The following is a 13800-nucleotide window of genomic DNA, read 5'->3' as shown; positions in this document are numbered from 1 at the left end:
ATTTCTGAATGCCAGTCTTGAAATCCATTTTGTCGCCAATGCATTCCTTCGTCCTCCTGCAACAAACACAGCATCTCACATTGCACTGCAGCTCTGATTGCTATGTGCATTGCTCAGCACAGTTAATACACGGTGGAGAGAGTCACAGCGAGGTCTTCCCAAGGCAAGGGCAGCACTGCTGTAAAGAGAATCACGAAAAGGAGCCTGAAACGTAATCTAACTGGAACTGAGAATGCCATGAAATGCAGCCCAAGTGCATATTCCCCTGCTACAATCGAGTCTCTGCATTGAACTCTCTCCAAAGAAGTCTGCAGTGAAGGTATGCAGGTGCTCACAGGAAATAGGACAGGGCTTTCACCCCAGTAGGATCATGGCCTCAAATCCACTCTCCTGTGTCTTTCCCCAAAACCCTCATCTGGCTCATTCATTGATCCTTATTGCCCAAACACGCTGTGGAAGCGAACTCCCAACACGAACAGCCCTGAGAGAATAAACACCTCATCACCATCTTGACTAAGGGACTTCATTTGAAACCGCATCCCCTGGTTTCACATCGCGAAACATCCTCTCAGTATCTCCCTCATCCATAAAACCAAAGACCTCTGAAGGCTGGAAAGCTGAAACAAAAAGCAAAAGTGCTGGGGAAATGGAGCAGGTCTGGCAGTGACTGTGGGCAGAGTTTGAGTCCAGTGACTCTTCCAAATTTGACTTGAAAAAAAGTGAGGTGTTTTCTTTTTCTTATCTGGAGATGCAACCAGACCTGTTGAGTTTCTCCAGCACTTTTTGTTTCGTGACCAATGAAACCTTGTTTCTTTCTCCATCAATGATGAGAACTTGCATTCTTGTTGTGGCTTTTATAGCATGAAATCCACTTTTAGGGCATTTCACAGGAGCAAAACACCAAATTACTGCACCAAATGCTAAGGTCCGTTTTAAAGACTCTTATCGAGGTGGAGTGATGATGATTCAAGAACTGAGAAGTCTTTCCTAGTAGGCACATAAAACTGTGAATGGGCGAGAGGTCAAGATCAGATGACGCTGGAGGTGGGGTGGGGGACAGTGCAGGAAGCAGATTAGAGAGACAGGATGGGGGGGGGGGGGCAGATAACATGAAGGGATGTGAGAACAAGGATGAGAATGTGAATAATTCAGACAGTAGTCAGACATCAATGCAGCAGTCAAGTGAGCTTGGGCATTGGTGAGAATTTAAAATGAGGCAGTCCCAATTCGGATTGTTGGTGGGAGCTGATGTTAGCCATTTGCTGCGTTGAAAGCCTCACATTTAAGATGTTGTTTGGGTGCTGAGAGAGCATGCTACTGAGCTGTCATACTGTTCCCATCTTCACTCCCCCCTCCACACCTCACCTGCACAAAACAAAATACCTGTCTGCACACAATATACTCATGGAGTGGACTTATACGAAATTGTGTTGACAAGATTAGCATTTACTTCAAGGCAGGTTGTGCCCAGTGACCTGTGGAGTTATCGATTAGCCAGGAGATTAAACACCAAGGGTGGGAAAGCCAACTCTTTGGGATCAACAATCTTTGCTCAGAGAAAGAGAGAGAGAGAGAGAAAACTCCTAGAAATATCTTTCCCCACAAGCGGCACATGCAAGATCTAACCACTGGAGGTCAGTATCGATTGACTGATGGAACCACAGAGGCAGCAGCAACACAATGTTACTGACTAATACCAAAACAGCAGTTTCTCCTTTGGAACACAACGTTTTCTTGGTTTAAAGGTACCAGATGGAATAGAATAGTGAGATATGAGGTTAAAATCACTCTGGCTGGAAGCAATAACAATAAGAATGATTTTTCTCAATCATAGAGATGTACAGCATGGAAACAGACCCTTCCATCCATCACGTCCATGCTGACCCAATCTCGTCCCACCTGCCAGCACCTCGCGCCTATCTCTCCAAACCCTTCCTATTCATATTTCCATCCAGACACTTTTTAAATGTTGTCATTGTACTAGCTTCCACCACTTCCTCTGGCAGCTCATTCCATACACGTACCACCCTCTGCGTGAAAAAAGTTGCCCCTTGGGTCTCTTTTATATCTTTCCCCTTTCACCCTAAACCTATGCCCTCTAGTTATGGATTCCCCCACCCCAGGGAAAAGACTTTGCCTATTTATCCTATCCACGCCCCTCACGATTTTGTAAACCTGTCAGGTCACCCTCAGCCTCCGACGCTCCAGGGAAAACAGCCCCAGCCTGTTCAGCCCCTCCCGCTAGCTCAAACCCTCCAACCCTGGCAACATTGTTGTAAACCCTTTCAAGTTTCACAACATCCGATAGGAAGGAGACCAGAATTGCACGCAATATTCCAACAATGGCCTAACCAATGTCCTGTACAGCCGCAACATGACCTTCCAACTCCTGCACTCAATACGCTGACCAATAAAGGAAAGCATACCAAACGCTGCCTTCACTATCATATCTACTTGCGACCCCACTTTCAAGGAGCTATGAACCATCTCAAGGGATTTGATTGCCCATGTACTGGACCAGTCAGATCCCAGACCAAGAGCTGGCTTGATAGATTGTCAGGTGATTTCTTTCCAGAGAGAGTGAACATGATAGTTAGTCACTAAAACATATCCACATGAGACTGCAACTTGTCTTTCACAACCGAACAAAACTTTATTACACAAAAGAAATTTATAAAACAAACAAGAGAAGAGCTGTTACAATCTTAAAATAGTCAGCAAAACTAAGTCTCCAGCTATTTCCCAACACAACATATTACAGAGACTCACGCCCAGAGAAATTAAAATCCTATCCCAACTCTTTCAGCTTCTCCTTGATTGAGAGAGGAAAGATTTAAAAGGGACCTAAGGGGCAACTTTTTCACAGAGGGTGGTGCATGTGTGGAATAAGCTGCCAGAGGGAGTGGTGGAGGCTGGTACAATTGCAACATTTAAGAAGTATTTAGATGGGATTATGAATAGGAAGGCTTTGGAGGGATATGGGCCGGGTGCTGGCAAATGGGACTCCATTAGGTTAGGATATCTGATCAGCGTTTGAGATGCACCAAGAGATCTCTTTCAATGCTGCACAACTCTACAACTTAACAGTTTCTTTGCCATGGACAGTGCAAACAATTTGATTCTTTTTTCAAATCTGAAAATCTAATCTGGATGAGATCTGATAACCTTTAAATTTCAAACCAATTACTTTTCTGGATTAGAAAGCTCATACATGGAACACTTCTGCTGAGGTGACTTGTTTCCATAATCCTTCAAAAGGAAGAGAAACTGAATTTACTTTTGAATTGAACATTGATGCCTTCTGAAACCATGCTTTGTGTTTCCTCTTGTCATAAATCCAACAGTATAAACATCTCCCCACAAACACCACCATGCTCCAGTCTCCTGCTTCATGACTACATTTAATCATTGTTCTGGAAACACTCTGACCTTTTCCAGAACAAAATACCTTTCACAGAAGTAACTAACACCCATCTGCTGTTGAAAATCCAAATTGCAGCAGTTGTACATCTGTTTTAAGAACAAAGAAAAATTACAGCACAGGAACAGGCCCTTCGATCCAGATCCTCTCTCTAAATCTGTTGCCTATTTTCCAAGGACCTATATCTCTCTGTTCCCTGCCCATTCATGTATCTGTCTAGATCCATCTTAAATGGCGATATCATGCCCACCTCTACCATCTCTGCTGGCAACACTTTCCAGGCACACACCACCCTCTGTGTAAAAAACTCCCTTTAAAAGCCTCCCACGTATCAAATGTGGATTGGCCTTGCCCCTATTTAGCACTCTTCCTTTCGGATCATTCTTGTCTTTGTCCATGAGTATTCTAAAACTTATGGAATTGTGATCACTATTCCAAAGTAATCCCCTGCTGAAACTTCAGCCACCTGGCTGGGCTCATTTCCTAACACCAGGTCCAGTATGGCTCCTTCCCAAGTTGGACTACTTAGATACTGCTCAAGGAAAACCCTCCTGGAGGCTCCTTCGAAATTCTGCTCTATCCAGACCTCCAACATTAAGTGAATTCCAGTCAATGTGGAAAAATTAAAATCTCCCATCGCTCCCATCCTGTTGCTCCGGCATCTTTCTATGATCTCTCTTCATGTTTGTACCTCTATCTCACATTTGCTGTTGGGAAGCCTGTCGTACAATCCCAACATGGTTACTGCAACTTTTCTGTTTCTGAGCTCTGCCCATATTGCCTCACTACTCGAGTCCTCCAGAGTGCTCTCCTTCAGCACAGCTTTGATATCCTGTCTGACCAGTAATGCAACTCCTCCACCCCTTTTACCACCTCCTTTCTCCTGCTTGAAGCATCAATATCCTGGGATATTTAGTTGCCAATCATGCCCTTCCCTCAACCAAGTCTCAGTAATAGCAATAACATCATACTCCCAGGTACTAATGCAAACTGTTAAGTTCATCTGCCTTACCTACAATACTTGCATTAAAACAAATGCACCAAGGGCCACCAGTCCTTCTGCGTTCATCTTTCGCTGTCTGCCTACTCTTTCCCTTAGTCATGATGATTTCATTACCTAGTTCCTTACAGGCTTTAGTTCCTATCTCCTTCCTGTCCACTAACCTCCTCATTTGGTTTGCATTCCCCTGCCACATTAGTTGAAACCCTCTCCAATAGCATTAGCAAAAGCATCCCCGAGGACATTGGTTCCAGTCCGGCCCAGGCGTAGAGCATCCAATTTGTAATAGTCCCACCTCTCCCAGAACCGGAACCAATGTCCCAAAACTCTGAACCCTTCCCTCCTGCACCATCTCTCAAACCACGCATTCATCCTGACAACTGGCTGTTCACCCACCCCCTTCAGAATATTCTGCAGTCAATCCGAGACATCCCTGACCCGTGCACCTGGGAGGCAAAATACCATTCGGGAATCTCATTTTCAACTGTAGAAACGCCTATCTACTCCCCTTCCAATTGAATCCCCTTTGACTCTAACCCTTCCACTCTTTCTCCTGCCCTTCTGAACAGCAGAGCCAGCCACGGTGCCATGAACTTGTCTACTGCTGCCTTCTCCTGGTGAGCCATCTCCCCCAGCAGTATCCAAAATGGTATACCTGTTTTGGAGGGACATGTCTGCACTGCCTTCCTGCTCTTTCTCTGCCTTTTGGTCACCCATTCCCTTTCTCCCTCAGCAATCCTAATCTGCGGTGTGCCCAATTCACTAAACGTGCTATGCACAACCCCCTCAGCATTGCTTATGCTCCAAAGTGAGTCCATTCACACCTCCAGAACCATCAAGCTGCCTAACAAGGGCTGCAACTGGACATTCTTTTTGCACATGAAGGAGCCAGGGACATCAGCGTGTCCTGAGCTCCCACATTGAGCACGAGGAGCATTACATGGGTCTGAGATCTCCTGCCATTTTTAATCTTAAACTTTGTGTGTTAGTGTAAAGATACATAGACTCAGACGAAAACAGACCCTTCAATCCGACTCACCCAAGCCGACTAATTAATCTAGTCCCATTTGCCAGCACTCAGTCTGTATCCCTCTAAACCCTTCCTATTCATATATCCATCCAGATGCCTTTTAAATGCTGTAATTGTACCAGCCTCCCCCACTTCCTCTGGCACCTCATTCCAAACACGTACCACTCTTTGGGTGGAGAAGTGGCTCCTGTTATCTTTCATGGCACCATGAAAATTAGCCTGCAGGTACAGCTAGCAAGAGGAAGGCAGCTTGTAGACAAGGTTTTGTTGCAGGTGGGGTTGGAGTAAAGAGGTCTTGCTGCAATTCTGCAGGGCTGCATTAAAAATCAATCACACTGGGAATTAGGTGGATAGTTTTGGTCTCCTTGGTCTCCTATTTGCCTTCAAGGTGGCGTGACAAAGTTTGAATGGACTGGTTTAATGGGTCAATGTTCTCTCAGAGATTTTGAAGAATGGGAGGTCATCGAATTGAAATTTGGAAGATCATGAAGGGGATTGGCACTGAGAGGCTGTGAAATTCAGAGGACGCGGGCTCAGGATAAGAGGCTAATCACTTCAGATTGAGAAGAGGTGAAACGTCTTCAGAGGGAGGGTTGTAGACTTGGGAATTCTGCACCCTGGAGGGTTTCAATGTCAGTGTTTGAGTATATTGGGGCTGAGATGGTGAGATATTTGGATACCAATAGAATCGACCTGAAACAAACCTCTCCCACCAAAGAAAACCAAAGAACTGTGGATGCTGGAAATCAGAAACAATACACGGAAATTGCTGGAGAAACTCAACAGGTCTGGCATCATCTGTGGAGAGAAAGCAAAGTTAACATTTTGGCTCTGGTGACCCTTTCTTAGAATGTCAGTTTTCCCAGCAATACCTGTGTTTGTTCCCACCGTCGAGTACAATGGGAGAAATGGTCTAACACGTAGTTCTGAGGTTCTGAAAGAAAAATAAACATCATACTTTGTTCAGTACATGCATGTTTGGCCTGTCGTTTAAAGAACAGCAACGAGTTCAGGCTTACTCACTGTATTCTGAGAGTTATGTTATCCAACTGCTCATCTGAAAAACGAGTTAATTCAGAAGTCTCCCAACAAATTGCAGAAATAACCTTTGAAAGTTCTCATCATCATTATCTGGGATTAATGGTCAGGTAGAATGATTGGAAGAACTTGCATTTATGTAGCCGCTTTCACATCCCCAGGAAGTCCCTAAATTGTCGTAGAGCTGAGATGGTCGGTGCGATCTGATGACTGTCGCCTCAGTTAACACAGCAGCCAATTTATACACAGGAACAGTCCACACACAAGATGTCCTCAACCCACCCAGAAAAGGACACCTCCCAACACTGCAAACTTCCTGGCATCCACAGAGAAACATCCTATTCCTCGGATGCTGCCTGACCTGCTGTACTTATCCAGCACCACACTCTCGACGCTGATCTCCAGCATCTGCAGTCCTCACTTCCTCCGTCTACAGAGAAACACAGACTCGGGCAATTGTCCAGCGTGAAGGGGGGGTGGGGAGTGCAGAATTCAAATCAGCCCTGCAGACAAATGGTAGGAGAATGTAAAAACAGTTAGCCAAAGGCACCCAAAGCAAACAGGTGACCTGTCAGCAAAGTCAATCCCATTGACAACACAGTCCTTATTGTCCACAGGGTACAAATTCAGGGTGAAATGTATCTGCTGGTGACATCAGACCCACCTTCACCGGAGATTCATCACCATTTCAGTAAATACATGGAGGATCCATGGGAAGAAGTCGATTCCAGCAGCAAGTTTCTATCACCTCTGTCAAACTTGTGAATGTGGATTTCCAGTAAATACCTGAAAAGGAGAACGCAAAAGAATTGCAATCGCTGACGGCAGGAAATAAACACCAAAACATTGACCACGTGCTATTTTTGTCTGCAAGTTAGACATGAAATGATGGAACTTGTCCTTTTCACAATTAACAATTGGAAATTGCACTTCACAAGTAAACTTTTGCAATGTTCTTGAAACAGACAGAGACAGACACACAGTCAGACAGACAGAGAGTTTTCCCTGAACCACTGATTGCTGGCTTCTGACAGTTTTGAGGTTTAATGTTAGCAGGCTGAGAAACCATCTACTCCGGCTCAGGCTCGGCAAATCTTTCAGCCTCGATTTAACTCCTCATGAATTTGGTCATAACCATGTAGCAATGTGGGTGGGTGGTAAACCACACCGGCTTGTCTATGCGATCGCGTTGTCAGACCCCTGCAGATTGCCTGTGGATGAGTAATTTCAAACCCTTCTCCACTCAAAGCCCATCACCATAGCAATATGAATCATGTGGCTCTTGTATCCAATCAGAAATGCTGATTTTCTAGTCCTGAAACCTGTCCAACTCTCTTCTCTCTCTCAAACTTGGAACAGTTTTAAGTAGAATTGTTCACAATTTGACAATTGCGTTGTCTTGTTCAAAGAACACTGACAGCCTCATGTGAATATTTCCATTGACTGGTGAAGCAGCCTGGACTCTGATAAGACACAAGTAGATTGCTAACTTGGCCAAAACAACAAAAGGCTGCTCAGTATGGGACACACTGGCCAAGTAAAACCCTGCAAATGGCAAACCCCAAAACAAGGCAGTCTGCACATGCTGCAGCCATGTGCTGGTGACATCAGCATAGTGTCAAAGGGCACACTTTGTCAGCAGTTGTCCTGGACAGTCATACCATCAACAACACATCAACCAAACAAAGGAGGAATGCAGATTTTCAACCAAAAAACTATACAGGCAGACACCCAGGCCCTGCTCCACAAAGAAATAACCATTAGCAAGCCATCCAAATGAGTGACAAGGGTACTAACCATTTTGCAAATCTGATTGATTGGCCACACTAAATAGCGTTCCAGAAAACCATTCCAAAAGAAATGAAAAAGGGACTTACCTGCAAACCTTCAGCAAGCAGCATGGGAAAGACAAACGCTGACTGACCATCCAGAGTGAGAGAGAAAGAGAACTATGATTTCACAACGGAGCTGAAAATGTGTTGCTGGAAAAGCGCAGCAGGTCAGGCAGCATCCAGGGAACAGGAGAATCGACGTTTTGGGCATAAGCCCTTCTTCAGGAATGAGGAAAGTTTGTCCAGCAGGCTAAGATAAAAGATAGGGAGGAGGGACTTGGGGGAGGGGCGTTGGAAATGTGATAGGTGGAAGGAGGCCAAGGTGAAGGTGATAGGTCAGACTGGGGTGGGGGCGGAGAGGTCGGGAAGAAGATTGCAGGTTAGGAAGGCGGTGCTGAATTTGATGGATTTGACTGAGACAGGGTGGGGGGAGGGGAAATGAGGAAAGTGGTGAAATCCGAGTTCATCCCTTGTGGTTGGAGGGTCCCTAGGCGGAAGATAAGGCATTCTTCCTCCAACCGTCGTTTTGTTGTGGTCTGACGATGGAGGAGTCCAAAGACCTGCATATCCTTGGTGGAGTGGGAGGGGGAGTTGAAGTGTTGAGCCACAGGGTGGTTGGGTTGGTTGGTCCGGGTGTCCCAGAGGTGTTCTCTGAAACGCTCCGCAAGTGGCCGGCCTGTCTCCCCAATATAGAGGAGGCCACATCGGGTGCAGAGGATGCAATAGATGATGTGTGTGGAGGTGCAGGTGAATCTGTGGCGGATATGGAAGTTTCCTTTGGGGCCTTGGAGGGAGGTGAGGGGGGAGGTGTGGGCGCAAGTCTTGCACCTCCTGCGGTTGCAGGGGAAGGTGCCGGGAGTGGAGGTTGGGTTGGTGGGGGGTGTGGATCTGACGAGGGAGTCACGGAGGGAGTGGTCTTTACGGAATGCTGATAGGGGAGGGGAGGGAAATATATCCTTGGTGGTGGGGTCCGTTTGGAGGTAGCGGAAATGACGGCGGATGATGCACTGTACATGGAGATTGGTGGGGTGGTAGGTGAGGACCAGTGGGGTTCTGTCCTGCTGGCGGTTGGAGGGGCGGGGCTCAAGGGCGGAGGAGCGGGAAGTGGAGGAGATGCGGTGGAGGGCATCGTCGATCACGTCGGGGGGGAATTTGCGATCCTTGAAGAAGGAGGCCATCTGGGTTGTGCGTTTTTGGAACTGGTCCTCCTGGGAGCAGATGCGGCGGAGTCGAAGGAATTGGGAGAATGGGATGGTGTTTTTACAGGGGGCAGGATGGGAGGAAGTGTAGTCCAGGTAGCTGTGGGAGTCGGTCGGTTTGTAGTAGATGTCCGTGTTGATTCGGTCGCCTGAGATAGAAATAGAAAGGTCGAGGAAGGGGAGGGAGGAATCTGAGACTGTCCAGGTGAATTTGAGGTCGGGGTGGAAGGTGTTGGTGAAGTGGATGAACTGTTCAACCTCCTCGTGGGAGCACGAGGCAGCGCCGATACAGTCATCGATGTAGCGGAGGAAAAGGTGGGGGGTGGGGCCAGTGTAGTTGCAGAAGATGGATTGTTCCACATATCCTACGAAGAGGCTGGCATAGCTGGGGCCCATGCGGGTGCCCATGGCTACTCCTTTCGTTTGGAGGAAGTGGGAGGATTGGAAAGAGAAGTTGTTCAGAGTGAGGACCAGTTCAGTCAGTCAAAGGAGGGTGTCAGTGGAAGGGTACTGGTCGGTATGGCCGGAAAGGAAGAAGCGGAGGGCTTTGAGTCCTTCGTGATGGGGGATGGAGGTGTACAGGGACTGGATGTCCATGGTGAAGGTAAGGCGTTGGGGACCGGGGAAGCGAAAATCATGGAGCAGGTGGAGGGCATGGGTGGTGTCCCGAACGTAGGTGGGGAGTTCTTGGACTAAGGGGGACAGGACGGTGTCAAGGTATGCGGAGATGAGTTTGGTGGGGCAGGAGCAGGCTGAGACAATGGGTCGGCCGGGGCAGTCAGGTTTGTGGATTTTGGGCAGGAGGTAGAAGCGGGCGGTGCGGGGTTGTGTGACTATGAGGTTGGAGGCGGTGGATGGGAGGTCCCCTGAGGTGATGAGGTTATGGACGGTCTGGGGGATGATGGTTTGGTGGTGGGGGGTGGGGTCATGGTCAAGGGGGCAGTAGGAGGAGGTATCTGCGAGCTGGCGTTTGGCCTCAGCGGTGTAGAGGTCGGTGCGCCAAACTACTACCGCGCCTCCCTTGATTTCACAACACCAACTCAAGGTACAGGAGACTCTGGGAAGTATTGTAATAACAAGAGGGTTCAGGCAGGATTAGGAAGGGTATTGTTATGTGCTGAGGTCTGACTGTTACTTGTTCCTTCATAAAGCAGTTCCAGTTTACATTAGTAACGACCTGTGTCTGTAGTGATTTGACCATTCCAGTTTTGTGGGAGACCGGGCTCAATTCATTCCTAACTGATGAGTCCAAAAGGGCTCAGACAACAGACCACCATTGTCACCAATGATGAGATCTGTTTTGCCAGTTTCACCCTGAGATCTGAAAACTGTCCAGTAATACCGTCATTCCCAAAGAAGGGCTTTTGCCCCAGATGTCGATTTGCCTGCTCCTCGGATGCTGCCTGACCTGCTGTACTTTTCCAGCACCACACTAATCTAGACTTGAATCTCTAGCATCTGCAATACCCACCTCCTCCCAGTAATACCACCAGCTGAGATCATCACAGTGACAGTTTAATATTTATAGTCACTATTTCAGACACTCAAAAGGTTTTTCCTTCCAACACTGTTCTTTTAAAATCTGGGTCCATCTTTCAGTCCAACAGATATGATCGATTCAGGACTTTTTACTGAAACACACATCAGAACAGAGCAGCTTTTCAATGACAGATGAACAATCCCTCACCAATACATCTTTTAAACTTCAGACAGCAATCTGTTTTGAGTCAACAAATTCATCTCATCCTGCACAAAGCCATACATCATAACAGTGATCAGATCTGGAACCAGCCAAACCTCAGGTAGTACTGTGAACCAAGAACCTAGAACATCGAGCAGTATAGCACAGAACACGCACTTCAGCCCACGGAGGTAAAGGCTCATCTGCCATTCCAGAACTGAAATGCTGAGTTATACCCAAACTAAAGGCAAGCCATTCAGCCTGACTGGACTGGACTGTACTGGTGTCTGTGTCGATATGAACCTCTCTGGTTCACTCTCTCATGATTTCCTCTGTTCCTTTCTCCCTCTGTTTTTATCAGTTAGCTTGCTTTTAAACTTGTCCAAAACTATTCACCTGCCCTTTAAGGGAGCAGGTCACACATTCTCCCCACTCACAGGGGTGAACCAGTCTGAATTGAATTCATGGGTGACTGCCTCCAAACTGAGCTGGTTGTTCACATGATACTGAGGAGATGTGATCACCTTCTCAGCCCCTGCAGACCTGCACAGATAGAGTCCCAGAACAGGAAGAGTTGCTGAGCTGTCAATTACCCAGATCTGGCCCAGGGTCTGCGTTTGTGCCTGTGGTGGGATGTAGATGCTCGGGAGGTAATTCCCGGTCTTGCTCCTCATCTGGTCAGCAGCTCTACCTGTCGTGCCAAGAGGCCGTGCTGACTTGTGCCAAATCGGGGGAGTGTGTGTATGGACAGTGCCAGGTCAACCCCTTCTGAAAGGTCCCTGACCAGTGGGTAGAGGTGGGGAGCGCCTGACTGCCTCTTCAGCTTGGAGTCAGTGATCAGATTGGCTGAAGGATGGTTTTACCATCTTATCCAAAACACCATCTCTCTGACAGTGCAGCACTCCCTCAGCACAGACATGCAGTGTGACATCTTAGGTTGTGTACAGTCACATTAAACAAGGCAGTAGAGAGTACAGATTGAGCGTGACAGAGTTAATTGTCACCCAAACTGTGATCACAAATGAAAATAACCCCTTCATCAGAGAGGAACTGTTTTGTACTGTGGGTATCCAACAGGTGGTCTTACTAGGAGCTGTACACTTGTAGTTAAACACTTGGCTGGACAAAGCAGTGAAAGATTCAGAGGAAACCAAGCAAAGTTTACACAGTTTCCTCCTGGTCTTTCATGATTCTTTTCCTGGTTGTCTCTGGAGTACAGAGTGGCAAGTGTTCATCACCAAGCCACTGAGGTGCCCAGACCTTTGGCATACTTGTTGACGGGTTGGACCGAAGGGTCTGTTTCCATGCTGTACATCTCTATGGACATTAATAACAGAGAGAGAGTGGGGTTATTGAGTGTTGAATCCTGTTGACAGTCCTGCCTAATTCCAACAGCAGCAGTCCTCCCTCAGCATCAAACAGTAGTGAGGCAGAACCATCAGCATAGCTCTGATGTTTAACAACGCACCGACCCATACGGAACAACCACCTGAGGCTGCTCCGTATTTGGAAAAACTTACCTTCCACCTCAGAACAGGAGCACGTAATCCATACACAGTGTTTAAACAGGGCATTTGGCCCATTGAGTCCATACTGACCCTCCAAACAGCATCCCACCCAAACTGCACACACCCACCCCCAATCTTCATTTCCCATGGCTACACATCCCTGGACTGTATGGACAATTTCTCATAGCCAATCCATCTTTGGGACTGTGGGAGGAAACTGGAGCACCTGGAGGAAACCCAAGCTGACACGGGGAGAAGGTCTGTGTGGAGATTGCACAGTTGTCCAGAGGCTGGGATTGAACTTGGGTTCCTGATGCTGTGAGCCACCAGTACCACCCACCAAGAAACAACAAGTTTTCTTTAAGAACACCTCTCGAGACTCTCTCTTGTTACAGAGCGGAAGGTGCTTGTTTGACTCCAACAGGGCAATCCAGGAGGAATTGGAAATAATATTGAGAGGCTTCAGACTCACCGTCAGACAGCTCCAAACAGAGGCAACTGGTCTCGCCAGCACCAATTCCTATCATCCCTCTCATGGGGAAGACTCAATCTACTATTCTCCCTCCTGGGTCTGTCATGAACAGTGATGAAACGAGTTGCAGCAATCCATAATACACTCGAACCATCTGTAAATTCTGTTTTCAGAGTCTGGGAGAGAGGGTGTGTAGAGAAAGAGAATCAAACTTTGTTTAAGAAGGATTGAAAAACACAGTGAGGTGGTCAAATCCTGATCTCCTGCTCACTCTCTCTTCCCCCATCTTCCTGACGAACTGAAAACCATGGGCTTACCTCCTTCAGTTAGCAGAACCCGGGTCAGCCCCTGGGACAATTCAATGAGACCACCCCCTGCCCTGAAATACTCAGTGCCCAATTGGGGTATTTGGTGCCCCATTTTGAAATAACAAGCGCCCAAAACATTTCCTTGGGGAAAAATAAACTTGCAGAAGTAGGGAAGAAAACATCTCAGAAAAATGTAACAGTGAAGCCCTTCTTCACACAGACTTGCAGCAGACATTGAGAAACCGGTGGTTTACTGGAGATAAAGCTCTGAAATAACCACACAGAGGGTGGTGATCGACTCTACAGTAGAA

At 47.2% G+C, this 13800-nt stretch overlaps 1 long non-coding RNA gene across 1 annotated transcript; it reads right to left on the bottom strand.

Moving 5' to 3' along the window:
* Positions 1–2941: 2941 nt before the first annotated feature.
* On the bottom strand, positions 2942–13340 carry LOC122543226 (uncharacterized). The gene is made up of 3 exons (XR_006309965.2): positions 13182–13340; positions 7154–7275; positions 2942–6992 (listed from the first exon to the last, which is right to left on the bottom strand). It is a non-coding gene; the product is annotated as an uncharacterized LOC122543226 (long non-coding RNA).
* Between the last annotated feature and the right edge of the window lie 460 nt (positions 13341–13800).

This window comes from Chiloscyllium plagiosum, unplaced genomic scaffold (assembly GCF_037043375.1).
Source record: "Chiloscyllium plagiosum isolate Xiang-an unplaced genomic scaffold, Cpla_swu_hap1 HiC_scaffold_48, whole genome shotgun sequence".
Taxonomy (NCBI): Eukaryota; Metazoa; Chordata; class Chondrichthyes; order Orectolobiformes; family Hemiscylliidae; genus Chiloscyllium; species Chiloscyllium plagiosum.
Note: the sequence above shows the minus strand (reverse complement) of the source record. Positions and strands in the feature narration are given on the sequence as shown.